The sequence below is a fragment of the Aplidium turbinatum genome, chromosome 2, assembly GCF_918807975.1.
Source record: "Aplidium turbinatum chromosome 2, kaAplTurb1.1, whole genome shotgun sequence".
Taxonomy (NCBI): Eukaryota; Metazoa; Chordata; class Ascidiacea; order Aplousobranchia; family Polyclinidae; genus Aplidium; species Aplidium turbinatum.
Genome location: NC_137473.1, coordinates 20,597,837 through 20,617,812, shown reverse-complemented (window position 1 = coordinate 20,617,812; position 19,976 = coordinate 20,597,837). Strand labels below are relative to the sequence as shown.

General features: G+C 37.0%; 1 pseudogene; it reads left to right on the top strand.

Moving 5' to 3' along the window:
- Positions 1 to 17,250, top strand: part of LOC145788417 (uncharacterized) — a 31,983-nt pseudogene extending 14,733 nt beyond the window's left edge.
- The last annotated feature ends 2,726 nt before the right edge of the window (positions 17,251 to 19,976 follow it).

The window sequence follows — 19,976 nt, the reverse complement described above, 5'->3', positions numbered from 1 at the left end:
ACTAAGAAACTTGTATGCTTGACAATGTAAGCTAATGGACAGGCAGGAGCAGGAATAAAAACATATTTTTGTACCCAGCTTTCAGTTAACATGAGATTAGAGATGTACCGATACCAATATTTTGGCCGATACCGATATCACTTTTTTAGGCCGATACCGGTATTTTGGCCGATACTTTAGTGTTACGAAAAGAAGCAGTTTTGATATTTGCAAGTAATTATATGAATTATGCCAATTCAAAGCTTTTTTTTAATAGTTTTACGCAACTAAGGTAAAACTTAAAGCACAAGATCAAAAGTGAAACCACAAGATCTTGTGCTAAAACACAAGCCGTGGCACCACCACGACTGACGCATTGACAAATTAGTGCAGTGGTTCTTAACCAGGGTTCGATCAAACCCCTGGGGTTCGACGAAGCTGTTTCAGGGGTTCGGCGCGAACGTCCTCTGAAACATTAACACACGGCCTACTGAATGGTATATCAGCGAATATTTTTTGAAAATATTGTCCAGTAGAAACTTGATTGCGGCTTACGTGATGGTAAATAAACAATTAAATATCTGTGTGTTTGACGATAGAAATGTGTTTGAATGGTAGAAATGTAATACAAGCTGAAGAGCAAATAAGTGCTTTCCAGAGGAAATTGTAGTTGTGGTGGTATTGGCAATAACAACTTCGCTAACTTCCCACGTCAGGACGAGGTATTAAATAGTTCCGATACAGTAATTAATGGTGAAGTTTCAGAAGTTCAGAGGCTTATGCCAGTAATAACTGAGCATTTGCAGAAGTTGCAAAATTTATTTCAAAACTACTTTCCTGAATAAACGCAATATCCAGCATGGATATGCCAACCATTTGCTTATGATACTACAACAGCAGATACCAACAGTCTATAAAAGATAGAAAAAAGAAACTTCAACGCAACAAATTTTCAAACGTTTTGGTGCCAACAAATGGAAAGTTATTCTCTTATTATAAGAGTTGCCCTTGAAGTTCTCATGCCATTCATAACCACTGATTTATGCGAGCATGCGTTTTCTATTCTGGTGGATGTTAAAGCAAAAAACGAAGCTTGCTTGCATTCGAAAATGACATAAGGATGCTGTTTTCGGAACAAAGCCTCGAATCTCACTATTGGTGTCAGAAAAACAACAGAAGTCTCATTGATACAGTAATGTTTTACTATTAAATGTGGTTGGTTTTTGTTTTTGTGCTTCAGCGAAAATTTAGGTTTCAACGAAAGCTTGCAGATTAGCGTAAGGGTTCGGCAGGTTAGCAAAGGTTAAGAACCACTGAATTAGTCTAAAACCAAAAAATCCCCAAAATTCAAAATTAGTTGTGTTCAAGTTTGGCGCTTACAATAAATAAATTCCAAAATACGCCACAAAACCAACCAACTTTTTTAATTTATAGAGCAGCAAGGGGAACTTCAAATGGGCAACATTAGGTGCCAAAGGGGCAATATTACGTCATTATGAGTGACAATGGACGGATTTGAAAGTCCTTGGCACTTGAAGATTCAAGAATTCAATCCCAACTCAATGTTGTGTCATAATAGTAGGTTTTAGTAATGAAAGGCCACCGTGATTGAGGACTGGGGTATAAGGGAAGAAACATTATACATCATAATTGAGGTTTCTGAAAAATTAATGAAGGGTTTGCGCAAACTCTCCAAATAAGGTATCATAACTGATAATAAGATGTAAAATGTAAACCAAGTCATTTGTGTAGTCGTACAAAAACTATTCGACAAGTAATGTGCAACCTAAGGGCGATAGGCACTTTTACATACTGATATCCCATTGAACCACGAACCATCAACCAATCAGAAGCTACGCTGTTCATGACGTCATCAAGGTTGCGTTTCTCGGAACAAAGGAAAAATGCAACTTCCCACCACTGCTATTGCTCTTGTTCGTTGTGTAATTACCAAAAAAAGTTTAAAGTAATAATCAACTCTGTGGCTGAATGTTGAAATGGTCACAATTGGACGGACAACCTAACATCTGATGGTTCGTGGTTCGGTTTCGTTCAATTGGATATCAGTATGTTAAAGTTCCTACCCCTAAGGGCGCTTGTCGTTTGATTGAGAAGCTTTTGCCAGGCCAAGACTACCCAGGTACCAAAAATGTATAATTTTCCATCGTTTTTACGTTGCTAAACGTTTAAAAAACCCATGTAACTTGGTTGTTTTTAGTAAGCTGGTTTTATCAGTTTGTGATTTAATTTCCATCTTTCGTTGTAATAAACTCATCAAGCTTAAACAATGCCAGAGTAAGTAGGCTGTGCATTGCGCAACGAACTCCCACAGCCACAGTTATCACCACTTGCTGCTGACAAGTCAAAGAAAACATCTATGTCTTTTGATGTTGTCGATTTGCGTCACATTTTTTTTATAGTGATACTTGCTCTTACTATTTCTGTTACGTTTAGATGATGTCACGTCATTATGCCGATTTGAGATATAATTTAATTCATGACGTTGTATGGATGAAAAACTGTTACAAGTTTTATAGGCCTACTCTGCTGAGAGTAAAAAAGAAACACTAGAGAAATTGAGTCTCCTTACACAACTTAAGAATCGAACAACGCAAAACTGCTGACACAAACCGTTTTGTTTAATTGTAAGCAACCAATGTTAAAACGTGCGCGCAAGAAAGTCATGGGAGTGTGACGTATCAAAAATTTGAACAGGTTGTTATTTTTCTACATCAATGTGACGTTAGTTACTACTTTAAAAAAATTATATCTTTGCTTGTGTAGAAAATCGGCAGCAAACGCCTTTTTTTACGTGTTTAGTATCGGCCAAATTTTGCCGATACCGATATATCGGTACACCTCTACATGAGATTTATGGTCGCCAGACTTTTGGCATGCGACAACTCAGCAAGTACATTTTAGCTACTAGGTAAGTCGGCAAATGAATATTCCACCTTGCCATGAACTTGTCTAGTCACCGCTTGCTAAACTGAATATGCTGACTTGTGACATGCCAAGTGACATTGCTAAATCATTATTTATAAAAGTTGCAATAATGATTGTTTCTAAGATCAACAGGCCTCTTTGGGTATTATCGAAATTCTTGGGATACACGACTTTACACCGCGGTCTGAATGACGCGATCCCTGGGCCGCACGGCACGAATGCAGGCACTAAATTGAAAATGCAAGCCATAAAATTATTAATGCAAGACACTAAATTTAATTGTTCTTTTGAATGTGGTAGTGATTTCATTTCGTCATTAATTTTAATTTTTTATACAAACAAAAATTGTTTATTTTGCACTTATCAAAATGAAGATGAAACTTGGCTATAGCACAATATTATGCAAAAGTTTGAGAAGTCTGTAAGTTGCAGAAGTTTGAGAATTTCGATCTACAATTTCGATCTGCCGCGGTCCGAATGACGCGATCTCTGGGCCGCAAGACACGAATGACGCAAGGTCGAATGCCACAAGACATAAATGACACAAGGCCCGAATGCCACAATGCATGAATGATACCAGATTTGATTGCTCAGTTTCATCATTTACCAACTTCAGCCCCTTGCTCAAATGTTGCTAGCTCAGTTGTCACTTGCTCAGTTCACACCTGCTGGCTTTTAGGAGACTTCTCAAACAGCGTTCCGTGATTAGTTGGTTGGTTGCAAAGCTTGGTAGCTTCCAATAGCGGAAAAATACAGAAAAAGTTTTTATCTTTATCACCTGATCTCTGTTCATCAGGAGAAAATAGACCGAAAATTAGATTTTTTGAAATAACTTTATTTTTGAAGCAGATAGACCTTAATTTCTCTACATCAAGTATAGGAAACCGACCCTTATGCACATTTTGACACTAAATTTGTCGATCTATGATTAGTGGTTCCGGAGATACGGCCAAATTTCGAGATTTTGAGGCCCAAAGATTTCAAACTTCGTGGACCACCTCAATATGACGTCATAAAAAATGGGGTGTAAACTTTTTACCCCAAATACCACCAGATGGGACCCCAGGCATTTTGAATTTCAAAAATGGTGAAAAAATGAAACACCCTAATGTTTACCTTTTGTACTTGTCAAGTTTCATTGGCTTGGAGTACATATTTTTTGTGATATTTAAATCTTAAATAAGTTAAAAAATTTTGAAACGCCCTGTACGATTTTTAGATGTGATGTACCATTTATTGTGCATTGCACACACGATCTTAATTTTGTTTGAAAATCTTCAAAGATTTACTCAAATTTAAAATACTTTTGTCCGTTGTTATTTTGGTTTGTGCGTTTGCCGCGCTGCGTCTATATCTGAAGAAAATCTTTCTCTAGGCAAAGAGCATCAGTTTTCACCACTACCACTTGTGTCAAAACCTTCATCTCCAGGCCTGAAGCAAGGCGATGCAGTTCGCATCACGCTCAATGTTGATTTACTAAAGCGCTTGCAAGTTGGCCATGGTGGCTGGGATCCCTTTATGGAACATGTAAGTTGTTAGCATAATGTATTAGATAGAAATAAAAATGCACACCAATATCCTAAGGCTCGGCTCAAAAATAGATTCTTTTGACTGCTCATGGTTATTGGCTGATCGACTTCATGTTTCAATTTGGTGCAAGCTAATTTCATTGAATCAGTTTATCATTCTAGCTAAACTTGTCAGTTGCGCTTTTCCAAGTTAGTTAAAAGTATGTGTGGTTTTACAGTTGATTGGAAAGAATGGTTGGGTTCATCGCATCACTGATGCTGGAGATGTGAGAGTGAGGTACGAGCGTCATCATCTCGCAGTCAAAGGAAATGCTCAAATGAAATGGACAATTCATCCAGCTGCGTTAGGACTTGTTACGGACAGAGACGGTACGTTATTGAATTTAATTGCATCACAATACATCGAGAAAACTTATTGGTGCTATCTTTTGAATTGATTTTGTCTCATGCTCTGTTGATCTTTTACCAACGTTTGTTATTACTACAGATAATGATCACAGCCTGTTACGATTAGCAAACGAAGAGTCTCTACCATCACTTGAGTTCTCCACTGAGGTAACTTTTCATCACTTAAGATATTTTTATGCTCTTCTGCAGGTGGCATTTTCTCAATTTTTAAGAGTTTTATGCCCTCATATGAGTATTGCGATATTGAAGGACATCTTGTCGTTTTCTGTAAATCAGTATCTTTTCTGATATACTGTACTTCAAACTTTTCCAACAATGACTAGTAGGGCCTAATGTTTTAAGTTATCACGCATATATCAATATCTTTATCCCATGGGTATCATAGTCTTGGTATCTTTTGATGTTTATCTTTGTATCTCATGTTGTTGGAGAGAATTTAACTTCTGCAGTGCGTTCATTATTTTTTTGTTTGTCAGCCCCGCCTCTTGGAAGCGTCTAAGATCTTTGTCCATTCATGAATACTTTCATGTACCATGATTTTTTCTTGTCCGATTTAATTTTATATTCAGAGTTTTTAAATAAATCTTTAGTCAATAAAAAACTCATTTAGGACCCTAAAAACTACTAAAGTATTTTGAAAATAAAAACACTTTGGGATTTTATTGGATATTTGAATGAGGATACACGACTTTATGTCGCGGTCTAAAGGACGCGAACACGAATGACGCCATCTCTAGGCCGCAATGCACAAATGGTACAATGGCAAAGTTATCATATACGAATATTCTAGACAACAGTTTACAAATTCTAGAAGCCGAATTAATTATTTTTGTTCCCAAATATTCACCAGTATTATTTTTTGAAATTAGCAAAGAAAATTACCATCGTATTAAATAAAACAATTAATTTTAGTAAGAAATAACCAAGTCTCGCTTCATTCATTTATTGCAGTATGCAGATCTTGCGTCATTCGTGCCTTGCGGCCTAGAGATGGCGTCATTCTGACCGCGGCATTAAGTCGTTTGCCGCGGTTCAAATGACGCGAACTTCCTTTTGCACTTGTCCTTTTATTATCACGGATCATTTTATCCCTGTAATTTCTTTTTACAGTCGCGCTCAAAAGTTTAAGACCAGCTGTCAAAATTTTTGATTCTTACAATAATCTATGGAAATCATTTTAAATGTTATGTCATATTAGGTTTTATGCCATTACTGCACTGTTATGTAACAGAGCCTTCTGTTTAAGCCATTATGATGAGCTATTTCGTTCAGAAATAAAGAAGTTAAACTCTTTTTCAAGATTTGTTGCTGAAAAAAAATGGGCAAAAAAAGGAGCTTATCAGCTGTGGAGAGGTCAAAAATTGTGATATCAAAGGAAGAAGGGTACTCAAAAAGAAAAATATCCGAAAGACTAAAGTTCAGCAAGACAGCAGTCCATCAGGCAATAGTTAAATTTCAAAAAATTGGAAGTTTAGTGGACTTAAAAAAGGCTGGTAGACCCAGGGAACCCAGTCCTAGAGATGACCATGTGATGAGGAGGGTAGTGCGCTGTTTCATCGCCAAATTCATTGCTAAGACGGCGTTTTATGGTAGGTGTACTTACATTTTTACTTTTACACAACAAAGACGATCTAATTTTTTTACTGGAGCACGTGGGTGGGCGCACTACCATCCTCCTCATCACATGGTCATCTCTTGGACTGGTAACCCTGGGTCTACCAGCCTTTTTCAAGTCCATTAAACTTCCAAATTTTTGAAATTTAACTATTGCCTGATGGACTGCTGTCTTGCTAAACTTTAGTCTTTCGGATATTTTTCTTTCTGAATACCGTACCCTTCTTCCTTTAATATAACAATTTTTGATGCAAATTATATAACAATTTTTGATTTTGAGTATATATCTGGCTTTAACTCTTTCGCGCCCAGCATCATTTTAAAATGATTTGCGGTTTAATGCGAAACGCCCAGCATCATTTTAAAATGATTTGAGGTTTAATGCGAAACGCCCAGCATCATTTTAAAATGATGCTGTTTGATGCGTGATATAAAACTTTGTCTTTGTAGCAGAATATCAATAAATTTACTGGTCCCTTGTAAAATGCTTATTTTATTGATATTCTCGTGTTTTTCAAAAACAAAAATTGCTCAAATTGGACAAAGTGTGGTTGCTTTAGCCAACAGTTGAAACAAAAGTATGTATATAAAGGAACAAGGCATGTTTGATTTTTCCTTGACACTTCATATCATTAGGAAGTCCACTGAAGAAAAAAAATCTTTTTAGGTTCTACAGAAAAGGTGGGAGTATTTTTTTTGTAAGATACTTCGTTTTCACAAAATTTTCAACAAACAAAAAAGTTAAAAAAGTACACATTTTGAAAACATTGTATCTTCAAATATGTTGTGTTAGAAAAGTAGGTTCTAACATTTATAGTCAGAACTTGAAATTATCTTTCCAATGAGATATTCCATGTCAAAATACACAATCGGTGTTACGCGTGTCAACTCGTTAAAGTTAGAGAAAAAATAGCAAAAATGCCTGGGTTTTGCGGTCAAATCGTGCAAAATCGCTGGGCGCGTAAGAGTTAATGTTTGAAGTTACTCTTGGGATATAAGATGTTATACGTCCCTAATACAGGGGTGTTCAACCATTTTTCTGGCAAACCCAATGCTATTAACTGGGCTACACACTACACAGTGCTGGTTTTAAGTTTTATTTTTGAAAGCGGGTGAAACAAAGTTCAACACAAATTATTTTTATTTTCAAAGCTCTGTACAATCGTGTCAACAATGTTATCACCACCCAGACAGCAAATCAGTCGCTTTTTACATTGATTCAACGTTTACAAACGTGTAATCATAATGTATTAATGCAAGCATTGGTTTGCGTGTTAAAGTCGCTATGAAACCATTTCGAATCATTGGCAATTATCTCTTTTCAAAGAGCCAACTCTATTTCACAGAAATTTGTTGTGTAGATTTTGAAATGGTTTGTCTTGACTGTGGTACAGCACACGATTCATTATTCAGACTGAGTGGAATCACTAGTTCTACAGAATACCTTTTTTAAATTTGATGTTTTACATTATTTTCTTCGACGATGCGTATTATTGTGGTGCGTGCAACGTCAGTGACACAACAAAACGTTGTTATGCGTATGCTTTTTCGTATTTATCGAATGGGCAGCGAACATTGGATTATTGAATTATTGTTAGACATGTAAGTAAACCTCATAAACATTCAAACTATTTGGTGTTGACACTTCGAAATCTAATACACCAATTAGAATTTATTATGCCCGATTGCCCGTGTATGCAATGCATGCACTTTTTGTTTATTGACGCTGTGGTAAAATACTTTTCAGGCACCTACAGATGAACACGCGGATAGATGTGAAGATCTCTCCTATTTGTCCAATAATCTTTCCTGTTCAGTAGATACTGGTAAGTGACAAGATCATGCTTTTTTCTCGTCAGTTATTTTGCTCTTCTGTACTCACCAGACCAGAACAACCTTGTTCTTGAGCTACTTAGTGGCATTTTCATTACAATTCAATAAATTCTTTGTGCTTAAGTTTGTATTAACAATTGAAAAAGTCGCCTAATGCAGTTAAATACTCGCTTATCTCGACAACGGATAACTTCACGTTTCGTCTAACTCACCATTTTACGTGTAAGTCGACGATTTCGGCGCCTGACTGAACGTATACTGCATTTCAAAGGTGTTAACGGATTTGCAGCGATCCTTACCGTTTGTCTACTTTTTTGCTTCCAGGCTATGAGATAGCAAGTTTTATTTCTCTTACACCATTTGACTTGTTTAGGCGAAAAATTGTCGAGGTGTGTTATGCGAGAGCTTTTTCCGTTTCTCTTCTGATATTTGGCGAATTCTTACTATATTAGTATTCGAAAAAATGTCACTTGGTGGCAGACATGAGAATAACAATATAACTAATTTTCAGGCCCATACTCATTTTAAAAACTTAATTTTGTGTCTAAAGATATGTGTTCAGTTGAAGAATTTTTTGTTCTTGAATTTTTGGGTAATTTTGCCAGAAAGTCCAACTTTCCATGTTTTATTTTTTACTTTTGCTTGTTTCACTATGATACTACACTTTATTTCTTCAACAAAACTTTGCTAATCTTGTGGTTCCCTTGGTGTTGTGTTATCACAGCTTGCACCGATTCAATTTTTACACTTCTCACACTACATTGAATTTCTCATATCCCACCTTATATTCCACATGGGTTTATTTTGCTTTTTAAAACTGTTTCTTCAGCTTGACTCATCATCGATTTTGCTTTTAAGATTCAGCTTCATATCCTTGATCTCAATTGTTTTTTTGTTTTTTTTCTTAAACTTTCTATCTAGTTATTCGATACTATCACGTGTCGCCTGCAAAATCACACATGTCATATCTGCATACAAAATCTTACTCGGTAGGCTCTTATCTTTTGAATTTAAATAATAAATTGGCGTTTTTTGTTTTGTTATCCTCAGTCGTATTTGATTGAAACTATTCATTGAGTCAATTGCAAATTAGCCCCCCTTCGACAATATAGCCCTTGATTTTTCTCATGATTATGAACAGTGCACTGCTCTGGAGAGAAATGCAATGGCTTTTCTTACGGCGTTGGCCTACTGAACTGAATCATGGAGTGTTGTGATTTGTAACACAATCGCAGACATTTCATCATGTTCCTAGCGAGCGATGCATTGTAAAAGACTTTGGTAGTTGTGATGATCTTAATACAGGCAAAAAATGTTTTTTTTCCATAATTGTAGTGTTAAACTTCCACATAGTTTTCATTTCATTGCCTGGAAGGTAAAAGAAATATGATCTTTCGCCTTGTGATGGCTGGTTGAAGAACCCTGATATTTTTTTCTTTGCTTATTGTTCAGATCCTATGGAAAATATTCGGATGATGATCCGGTTTTCACAGACCGGTGACTTAGATGGCTTGCGCAGGATCATGTCAACTTCACCAGCACTGGTGAGATGTTTTATAATAAAACAGCATACCGATCTTTGCGTGTGCTTTTCATTTATAATAATGTTATAGTTTTTATTTATTGTCGCCTTCAACAGCTATGGTCTTTTAGCTCTGGGCTCATTTTTAATTTTAAATCAGGTTTGCGATGTCATCACATTAGTACCAGACTTACCCTCACTGCGTTATGCAAGAAAGAACACAATCCCAACCGTTTTTAAAGTGTTCGGTATGACTTGATCTAGAATCAATTTCAGATATACCAGCACTAGAGCCGAAGGCGAAACACCTCGGCCACTGAGCTGGCGTGTGTGTTTTCAGGCTATCGTATTGTTCCGCCGGCTCAATTGCTCTTTAAGTAAATTACAAATATGTAGACGTTGTGTTTACGTTATTTTACGTTATTGACAAGCATGATTTGCTTGTTTGCTGCGAGCGCAGTTATTTTGATTAGCGCTTCTGTACAATGCCTTTTGGAAATATGCAGCATAAAGCTACCGTACACTCTTAGTTTTTGCTCACAGTTTTGTTGGTGATGAGATGCTGCACGGACAGCCTTTATTACATTACAATATTTTCTATTCTTTTTTTGTAACTGTGAGGAGCAACTTTCAATCTGAGGTCTTCAACTAAATTAGGTCTTGTATCTTCGCCGAACTTGGCAGCGGTTATAAAAGTATAGTGCTTACCCAGTGCTAGGCTTATAATTTCAAGCGGAATACGTTATGGAGCATTGCAAGTTGTTATTTGTTGGTTTGTTAGTCAAGCAAAGTGAGGATAGTAGAAAAGCATTGGGCCCTTACTCAATCAACAAATATTTTACGTTTTTCATGAAGCTTTATATCACAAAAGTTTAGAATACTCTGAATTGTAGAAAAAGTGAAAAATTAGTTTGTTTCTTCAAATTAATAATATGTTTGCCAGTTGTGAATGTGTATCCCAGCGGCTCTCAACCTGGCGTCCGCGAACCCTCAAGGGGTCCGCAAAGCGTTATCAGGGAGTTTGTAAAAGTTTCCGAATTTGTAGCATGATTGATAAATTACAACATTTAAAAATTGGTTGTGCTTTATTTTTATTTAAGTGATTTTCAAACCGTGCGACGCGACGCCCTTGTGCATCGCTTGAGATTTGAAAAGGTGTCTTCACATGAATGTGATTACAACGAAATATTGATTACAAACGAAAAACGAGAAATTGTTTGTAGAAATAGGAGAAGTTCTATTAATTTTTGAAAAAAATTGTAAGAGAGAGGGAGACAACTTCGAAAATGTTAAATCAGGATACAGATTACTAATTTCTGATTGTCTGCCAACATATAACTATAGGTCATAACATGACTTCGTCAATGTCATCAATTTCAGCATATTCTTTTAAGTGTGTCGCTTCGGAACTTATGAAACTTTTGTTTCCGTTAGGAGATGCAATATACTGAAATTTCAGATATTTTAGGGGTCCGCGACCACTTTGAGTGCACCAAAAGTTGTCCGACAAGACAAACAGGTTAAGAACCACTGTCGTATCCTACCGTATGTCACTTGTGGGATGACAGAATACAACTGCTTATTTGCTTATTTCAATTTTTCAAAGGCTTTTTTGCAGCTTCTAACCGGCTAGTAGCTTTTCCTGAGTTCTAGTTAATTTGCATTATGCATACTGCTTTTGTATAGTGCTATGCAAAACATGAAAAATATCTTCAAATTGTGGTTATACTTTTTAGACCTATTTTCAGCATATCACACTGTCAACCAAACTCTTGATTTCCTGTGTTTCTCAGGATGTTAATAAGGCATACGTTGATGACTTTTCGAACCAGAACAGCTATTCTGGTAATGATATAGTTCAACCACTTAATTCATCAAAGGCGCGATGTGACGTTTTGGACTTGTCAAGCTGGACTCCACTGCACCATGCCATTGCCAGGTATGTGAGCTTTTGTTAACACAATCTGAAAAATTCCAAGCCGTTTTACATCTGGTATTTGTAAAGAAGTAATACCTCATTGTTAGCTAGAGGCCAAGGTTACTAATAGGAATGTGAATTTTAGTATATTTTGTGGTAAAAACAACATGACGCCGATTCAGTTTAAAAACGACAATGTGACTTTTTTACAATTTTATTAAATAGCCTAACACCCAATAACAAGTCTTCAATTTTATTGTAAGTCTAAAATCGTAAACTCACCACCTTTGTGTCTTGTGTCCAAGACAGAAATAACTCTTACATTTGTATTTACTTCGATTAAACAACTTAAATGTAGTAACACATAGGCTATTTTAATGAAGTACTTGGCAACGAAAAGTGACAAGCCTTTGCGACAAACTTAAGTACAATTGTACACGGTACAATGTGATCACAAGATGAAATATTTCAAGATGTGTTATTCAGTCATTAAGTCGTCTGCTACCATTTTAACTACGGTACCGTTCGTGCCAAGACACAGCTGCGTGCTCTCGGGCGCTCACAAATCTAAGTTATTACGTCGAGCGGGCACACTCGGCTTTAATGTGACACACAATGTGTATCATAACCACAAATGTTTTAAACTCGTAACTATCCAAGTTTGTTTTTGATGAAAGCATTCACGTGTCCTTTTGGTCAGACTGTTTATAACATGGCATTTTCAAAGTGTTCGTAAATTTGTAACAATGTATATTTTATTATCACAATAGCTATGTTTGTTGTAGTGATGTTGGCTCCGTAGTGCGTATTAACCTGTGTTAGAACAATTTAAAATAAGATAGGTTGTTGTATTATCCCCGAGTTGCTGTTTTGAATAGTGTCTGACAGTGCTTTTGCCGACGGTTCTCTTTGTCACAACTGCGCTTGTAGTATCAGCAATCTATTACATCTTTGTCGCTTTTGCGTTGCAGTGAGCACGTCGAAATTGTGCGCTTTTTATTAGATGAATGCTCTGCGGACGTGAACATGAAGACCGGGAGAGGCTCTCGTCCTCTTCACTTGGCTGTATCCAGAGGAGTTCTGGAAACAGTGCAACTCTTGCTGGATCGTGGAGCGGACATTACTTTGCAGGTGAAAACCGACTAGGATTCACATAAAACAATCCGTACCAAGAGCAGAAACTTGTCGAACGACGGAATTCGTAATTTCCGTTCATAAACACAGGGAATATGTTACATCACACTTTTTTAAACGTAACACAAAAGCTTGGTAAGATATTTAAAAACGACGGCAGTCAAGAAAGGGTAAAGAATTTTCTCTTACATACCACGCTTAGAAAAAAATTTTGTTTGGTAAATATCGGTTTCAAAAATAAATTTTTACTTACCTGACTTCTTGACTTGACTGAAAGACGATCAACTGCTAGGTAATCGACAAGTTTGAAATGAGTTTAAGATATTGGTAGTATTGCACCATAACACGGCTATTTCTATAGGATTGTGATGGCAACACAGCAATGCACCTGAGTGTGGATCGACGAAACAATCATGATATCACTTCTCTTTTGTCTGGTCATCCTGTTGCCAGCTCACTGCTATCAATCCACAACAAGACCGGCCACAATCCGCTTCATTGTGCCATTGTCCAGGGAGATGAAGAGTGAGTAGAAGATTTTGCCACTCGCCACTTTTACAATTACTTAGCTTACTCTATGCTTGCACAACACTACCACAACAGTAAAGATTCCTGGGCGAATTGCGGTCCAAAATTTTTGTTTACATTTTCGCTCAACATGGGCGCCATGGAGAAATACCACCTGACTGAAACGGCATTAACTGCCGTCCAACCCTTGCGATACGGTAGTCGGACCACTCGGCATGCGACAACTCAGCAAGTACATCTCCGCTACTGCCCAAGTCAGCAAATGAAAATTGTATGTAGCATCGGAATTGCTTGGTCATCGGTTGCTAAACTGAATTTGCTGACTTGTTACATTTTAAGTATCGGCTTTCTCCGTTTTTACTTGCTTAGGTTCATCATTTACCAATTTTAGCCACCTGCTGAAATGTTGATCAGTTGTCACTTGCTCTACTGCAATTTGCTGAGTTTGCAACTTTTGAGTTGTAGGAGACTCTCGCAATATCGTAGAGTGGAGTTGAGCTTTCGTGGAGTAGGTAAACAAAAGTATAAACGCTTATGAAGGTATTGGGTCAATCAAAAGTTTATATTTTTGTTTTATGCTAATCAGTGGTTTGTAACATGACCGACTTCATGTTTTTGCATATTTAAATCTTCTTTCCTTAAATCTAAGACTTACACTCAAGTAAAAAATGTTCACTTTTCAGCATTTTTAACGAAACTCCAACCCTCAACCACGGCAAAAATGATAAAATAATGCATTTTTAATAATAACTGAAAAACTGCTGTAGATAAGGCAGTCTTGAATTAATATTATCAATAACCTTTCGTGTCTCAAAATCTAAGCGCTGTGTTTGTATATGTTTTGAGACTTGGTTACGAAAATTATATTTCGTTATTTTTACAGGAACTGTAGTACTGTACTCCATTTTTTTTTTTCATTTACCATCTAAAATTATATTAAAGTATATCCAGTACGTGATGATGTAGTGATAAATAAACATACTGAGCATGTACGCTATATAGTCTACTTATTGTATAATATGTTGTATTGTTAGATCTGTCGATATCATTTTGAAACGTCATCCAGCTTTATCTAATCATCCAACACAAGATGGCCGCCACCCTCTCCATTTGGCGGCGGAATTAAGCCAAAGTGGCATTGTGCGGCTTCTTTTGACAAAGGTACGTGAGCGGAAAATTATTAAAAAAAAATTAAAGTGAGCTTAAGCTTAAATCATTTTTTTATTAATGCATTTTGTTCATGATTTGAAATCGGTACCATTGTGTTAACTGTAAAATAGGTATTAACGTGGTTTGATGTATTTCATACTTTTTAATTATCCCAGTAGGGTAGGAGTATATGTTTTCCTTACTTCGTGTAGAGCTGCAGGGCATGTAGGCGCATATATTATTAGAATCTGTGTTCACTTCACCCACCTGACCATCTTGCAGGGATGCGATGTGAATGTGTGTAATTCGAATGGGGAATCCCCTTTGTACACTGCATGTTGTGTGGGTTCCTTAAGTTGTGTCGAGGTGTTGGTTGGAGGAGGAGCGGATGTAAACTCCGTGAAAGGCAAGTTTTCGTGTGTGATGGTCGCCATGCAGTCTCCTTTGCATCAGACGGCTTGTATTTCTTCCAACGATCAACAGTGGGCCCAGGTTGGTTGCTTCAGGTCATTGTTTAAGGTTGTAAACTGGTATATTCAAGTTCATAAGACTATAATGTAAAATGCTATCCGATGTAAAATGCTATCCAGGCACTCAAAAATTGAAGGATATGTTGTATCACAGTTGCGGAAGATTGTAGAGAGGCATTCAGCGGGAGACAACATTCAGGTGGGCTTGTTGATATCAAGCTACCTCATATTTCATGGTGCCTCTCTTCCTGAATTACCGAATCACCCCTGGATGCAGTGCCTTGTAGAGTGCCACAGAACCAGGTGAATTATTTCTTTCGATTCTACTAGAAGATTTCGAAACGTGTTTCTAGTTTTGGCTTTATCAAAACTGAGTGTGTGAGCTGATTGCAGAAGGAAAAACCTTGTTTTCAGATAAAATTTTCAGTTTACACTAAGATCAGGGCAAGCAACATAATTATATCGTGTCGAGCGAAATTTTGATCGTCGTGAATTGCTAGTTGGCTGTGGTTAGGCCACGATTGTGTTCCACAAGCTAGCAACATATAATAAACCTACACCATGGGTGCGAGCATTGCGTGGCTTATTGGTTGCCTTTCCTGAGGATGGTGCAGTTTTCCCGATATCGCATTTTTCAGTAATCTAGTCTGACGTAACTCTACGAGACATTAAAGCGAGCAAGCTCATTGCACATCAGAGCTGTATGGCATATCGCTCACTGTTACTCTTGTCCAAGTATCAGAGGTGAAGATTTGTGAAGAAAATTAGTATGTGGATTGACCGCAAAATGAGTAATCTGCCAGATGCGGAGAACTAGCTAGAGAATTTTCCGTGCTTGCCTCCACAGCCTGCTTGTCCGTTGACATAAATCATGCACAGTGTTGGTGGTATTGTTTTAGTAGAAAATAGAACTCCATGCGCGGACACTAGCAAGACCCTACCAAAATGAAAGTAATAATGCAGGTCATATTTCTTATCATACCGTATTTGTAAATGCTTGCTATTAAGTGTTAATGTAATGCAAAGTTTATGGAAAAACAGCTTATTCACCTATAAATATTGACTTGAACTCACATTTACTCATATTACCTTATTCAGCAGCTGTCAGAACAATATTGTTGGTGAGCGAGAGCGAACAGCGACTATAATGGTTTTACGATGATATTTCTGTTGCAGCGTCAAAGCTGTGGATCCATCGCATAATGAGAACGATATGAACGATTCCTTGGATCAGCTGAATGCTGAAGTGAGTGTGGCGCAATTGTATAAACTGTTTGACGTTGTTCATTTAGGAAAATAAATTCATTTGTAAATCTTGATTTTGTTGTTTTGCATCATTTTTTTTATAACAAATATCATAAAAATGTAATCGTAAATAACTCGTGTAACAGGTCACACAAATGTTTTGCAACAAATTTTTTAAGTTAAATTCAATGTGTAACAAAAAACAAATGTTTTGGATTTTGTAGTGGCAACTCGAAAAGGGTTAAAAAAGAAAAAACATAAGATGAGAATATAGTGAATAAAACTTTAACCATATGATGTTATCTTGGTGTTTTGGAAATGTTCGGTTAGATTTCATTGTATTGATTTTATTTACGGTTTGCTTTAAACGAGCGTTTTATTGCAACGCTTTTGTGTCACTCATCCACTCCTTCTTTTGTATGTTCAAAATTCGCTTGCCCACCTGTTTCATGATTTTACAAATATCCTTTCTGATATGCTATTGTGGGTTAGGCAACTGCTTTCAGGTTAATCCTGAATTAATGTTTGCTTAAAGCAAACTATGAGATACACCGATTTTCAATCATTTAGTTCATGTGCTTTCTCAAGCTATCACTGAGATAATTTAAGTTTTAAAATGCAAATGCGTCTTGTGCACGATTGTTTAGCTATTTTGCTGCCATTATATTTTAATAGCTATTGTTTTGATTTTGTGTGCTTGGCTATACTGTATATTATTTTACTTTGCTATCAATAAGTTCTGTTTGCAATTGTGTATTCTTTATAGTTTCTATTATTTGTGGGTTCAACTTGGCAATGTTGTTGCAGCTGGAGAAGTTAAAAGAAGAACGACAATGCGCAATATGCATGGATTTAAAGAAGAGCGTTGTTTTTATTCCTTGTGGACACGGGTGCTGTGCAAAGTGCAAGAAAAAGATCTTCACTTGCCCATTTTGTAATAGCGATATTCAGCAAGCCATCAAAACTTATCCCTGAGTCGACTGTATTGGGGGATCTCACCTTGATAGTTTATCTGATCTTGTACTAGTGATGCGAAGTCAAGCCTGGTGAGCAGTCACAATGTTGGTCTTTGGTTGCTTCTTTTTATGTCCGGTCTGCTGCTATTCGGAGAACCCGAATAGTAGCAAAAACAATACTAATTTGGACCAAGCATAGCACTAGCTACGTGTTAGTATTGAATTACTTACTTGGGCACCAGAATTACTTGGAAATGATTGTTAGTTTGTCTTTTAAAAATTTTTTGACCAGTGTTATAGGTTAAATTAATTGCCTAACCTTTTGCATGGGTATGGAAAAGTGAACACTGCAACCGCCTACCTAAATTATCCCTACAAATTTTCGAAAATTTTCCGAATTGGTTTTCTCCGAAAGAGGTTGTCTCCGAAATTCGATTCGAGTCACTTGATGGATAAAATCAAAATGTGGCCTAGATTGCCATCTTTGTAAAATCATTTTGTCATTGACGTACTGCAAGTTTGGCATCTTTTCTTTTAAACAAACAATACTTGAGATGCTTTAGACCAGGGTGCTCAAATTTTTTTTAGCCTCGTGCCGCATTTCGCTTTTCCATAGAATTTTCACTTTGCTTTAAAATTTGGCTGAAGCCTTAAGATTGTGATGTTATATTGTAGAGCTCAGACGAGGGCCGGTGGTAATACTCCATTGAGCCTCAGTTTGGCCACCACTGCTTTTCATAAGATTCAACAGCTGAGGTTCAATAGTGTCGTTTTGATGGTTTGACGTTTGGTTGGGATGTGAAACTCGATAATTACCTCAATAACTGTAGGCTACCGTGGGTGTCTGGATGTGGGAGAATGTTTTCAAAGAAAACATGTTCTTTGAATTAGCATACTGGAAGCGTTGGAGCATTTCCGCTTAATCATATTTTTGCTAACTGGACATTATACTGCGCACAATGTGACCACTAACGGCGCATTAAGCTACATTTGCGTCATTGTCAATCGGATCATCATATATTATTTCGGAAAAAAATCTATCATTCTGGCAAGTTTACCATTGCATTACACGTCCATATCTGTACTGTTCAATGTAGCATAACTTCACTTTGTCAGTTTTGAAGCTGCAAGCGTACCTTCTTAACCTAAGCTTATTAATGTTCCATTTTATTTTCTGTTGCTGTTATAGTGACATGAAATAGTCTCCACCGTTGGTTTGGTGATTCCAACTAAACAGACCTTTTATTAGGTGAGTTTTTCTTAAAAGATTATGCTTGAATTTTTTTTTTACTTTTTGCACAACGCTCAGAGTTCAAGATTAATACCCTGGGGTTTACAACTTGTATGTTTACATTTTTGTTTCTTACCAAATAGAATTTTTTATCTGATTTATCATTAGTGCGACCGCTTCGGGAGCCGTCCACACACCCAAACATTCAGCAGGCACACCATACTTATATGCCCATTTTTACATCAATTGTATTTACCAGGGAGGAGCAGGAGTTTTTCCCAAGAGACGCACCAATGTATATGGTAATATGTGGATGTAATATATTGACATTAGGCTACCAGGTAGCTACCAGTTTAACACCAGCATAAGGGATAGACAGGTCGAAGTGCTTAAGGTAGCCGCTACCTCAAGCACTTCGACCTGTCTATCCCTTATGCTGGTGTTAAAACAAAATAGGAATGTGGCAGGTCAAGAACTAGTACGTTTTGGAGGCAGAAAATTATTTCTTTGTTTCTCAAAAAAATCTTGTTCCAAGCCATCGTTTGTCCTTGTTGGTCCATTTTGGAAATCTTGTTTTCATTTTGCGTTTTTCGGTTGATGTAAGAGTTTTTGTAAGAGGTGTTTTTCTGATCGTGATTTAGAGTTTTCAGCTTACAAAGGGATTAAAAATACCCTTATTCATGTCGTTTGGATTTGAAGTGTGTTAAATGCTGTTAGAGAACAGGGCAAGATTTATATGTCTCATTTTGTAGCTTTGGTTGAATATGCCACAATCATGCCAGATTTCAGTTGCGTTTTCTTGAAGCAGTTGGCGAATTCGTCCGATACAACTTGTTTGGAATTTAGACTGCATGTCTCATGTTTATGCCGTAGAGTGTGATAAGTGCCAAGAGAGTGTTAATGATTGTGATTTTTCCATATAGGAAGATTCTTCTAGGTTTGTGGTTGTCTGGGTTGGTGATGGCCATCTGCCAGTGCTTTTTATCCAACTCTGGTTTTGTTTCTTTCTAGCAAAATGCTCAAGATGTTAATGTGATTCAAGTTAAAAGCGTCTGTAAAAAGATACACAACATCCTGTGGTGGCCGACCCGTCGCAAGAACATCTCACAGCAGGGTACATCTCTCTGCTCGACGCGAATTTTAGTTTATTCTTGCCTTAGGCAGATATTTCATACAATCGACTTTTTGTTGACCTTACCCTTAGTCGTTGACCCTTAGTTGTGACATGAAATAAAGTTTGTATCGCACTGTCAACCCATTTTGATTCCAACACTCTTTAAAGCTAACTGCATCAGCTTTGTATATTTAATGGAATGTTTGCTAGAAGTGATTAGTGTAACGGTGGACTGCTGCAACACTAAAATGATCTCACAGCTTCTCGCACTTTGTTCCAAAACCCCAGAAAACTAAGACAAAACTTAGTTTGATATTTCAAAAAAAACCTGGGTGTGATAATTAGATTATAGAATACTGCAGTTTTATAGCAGCTGCAAACCCAAACAATGATAGAGTAA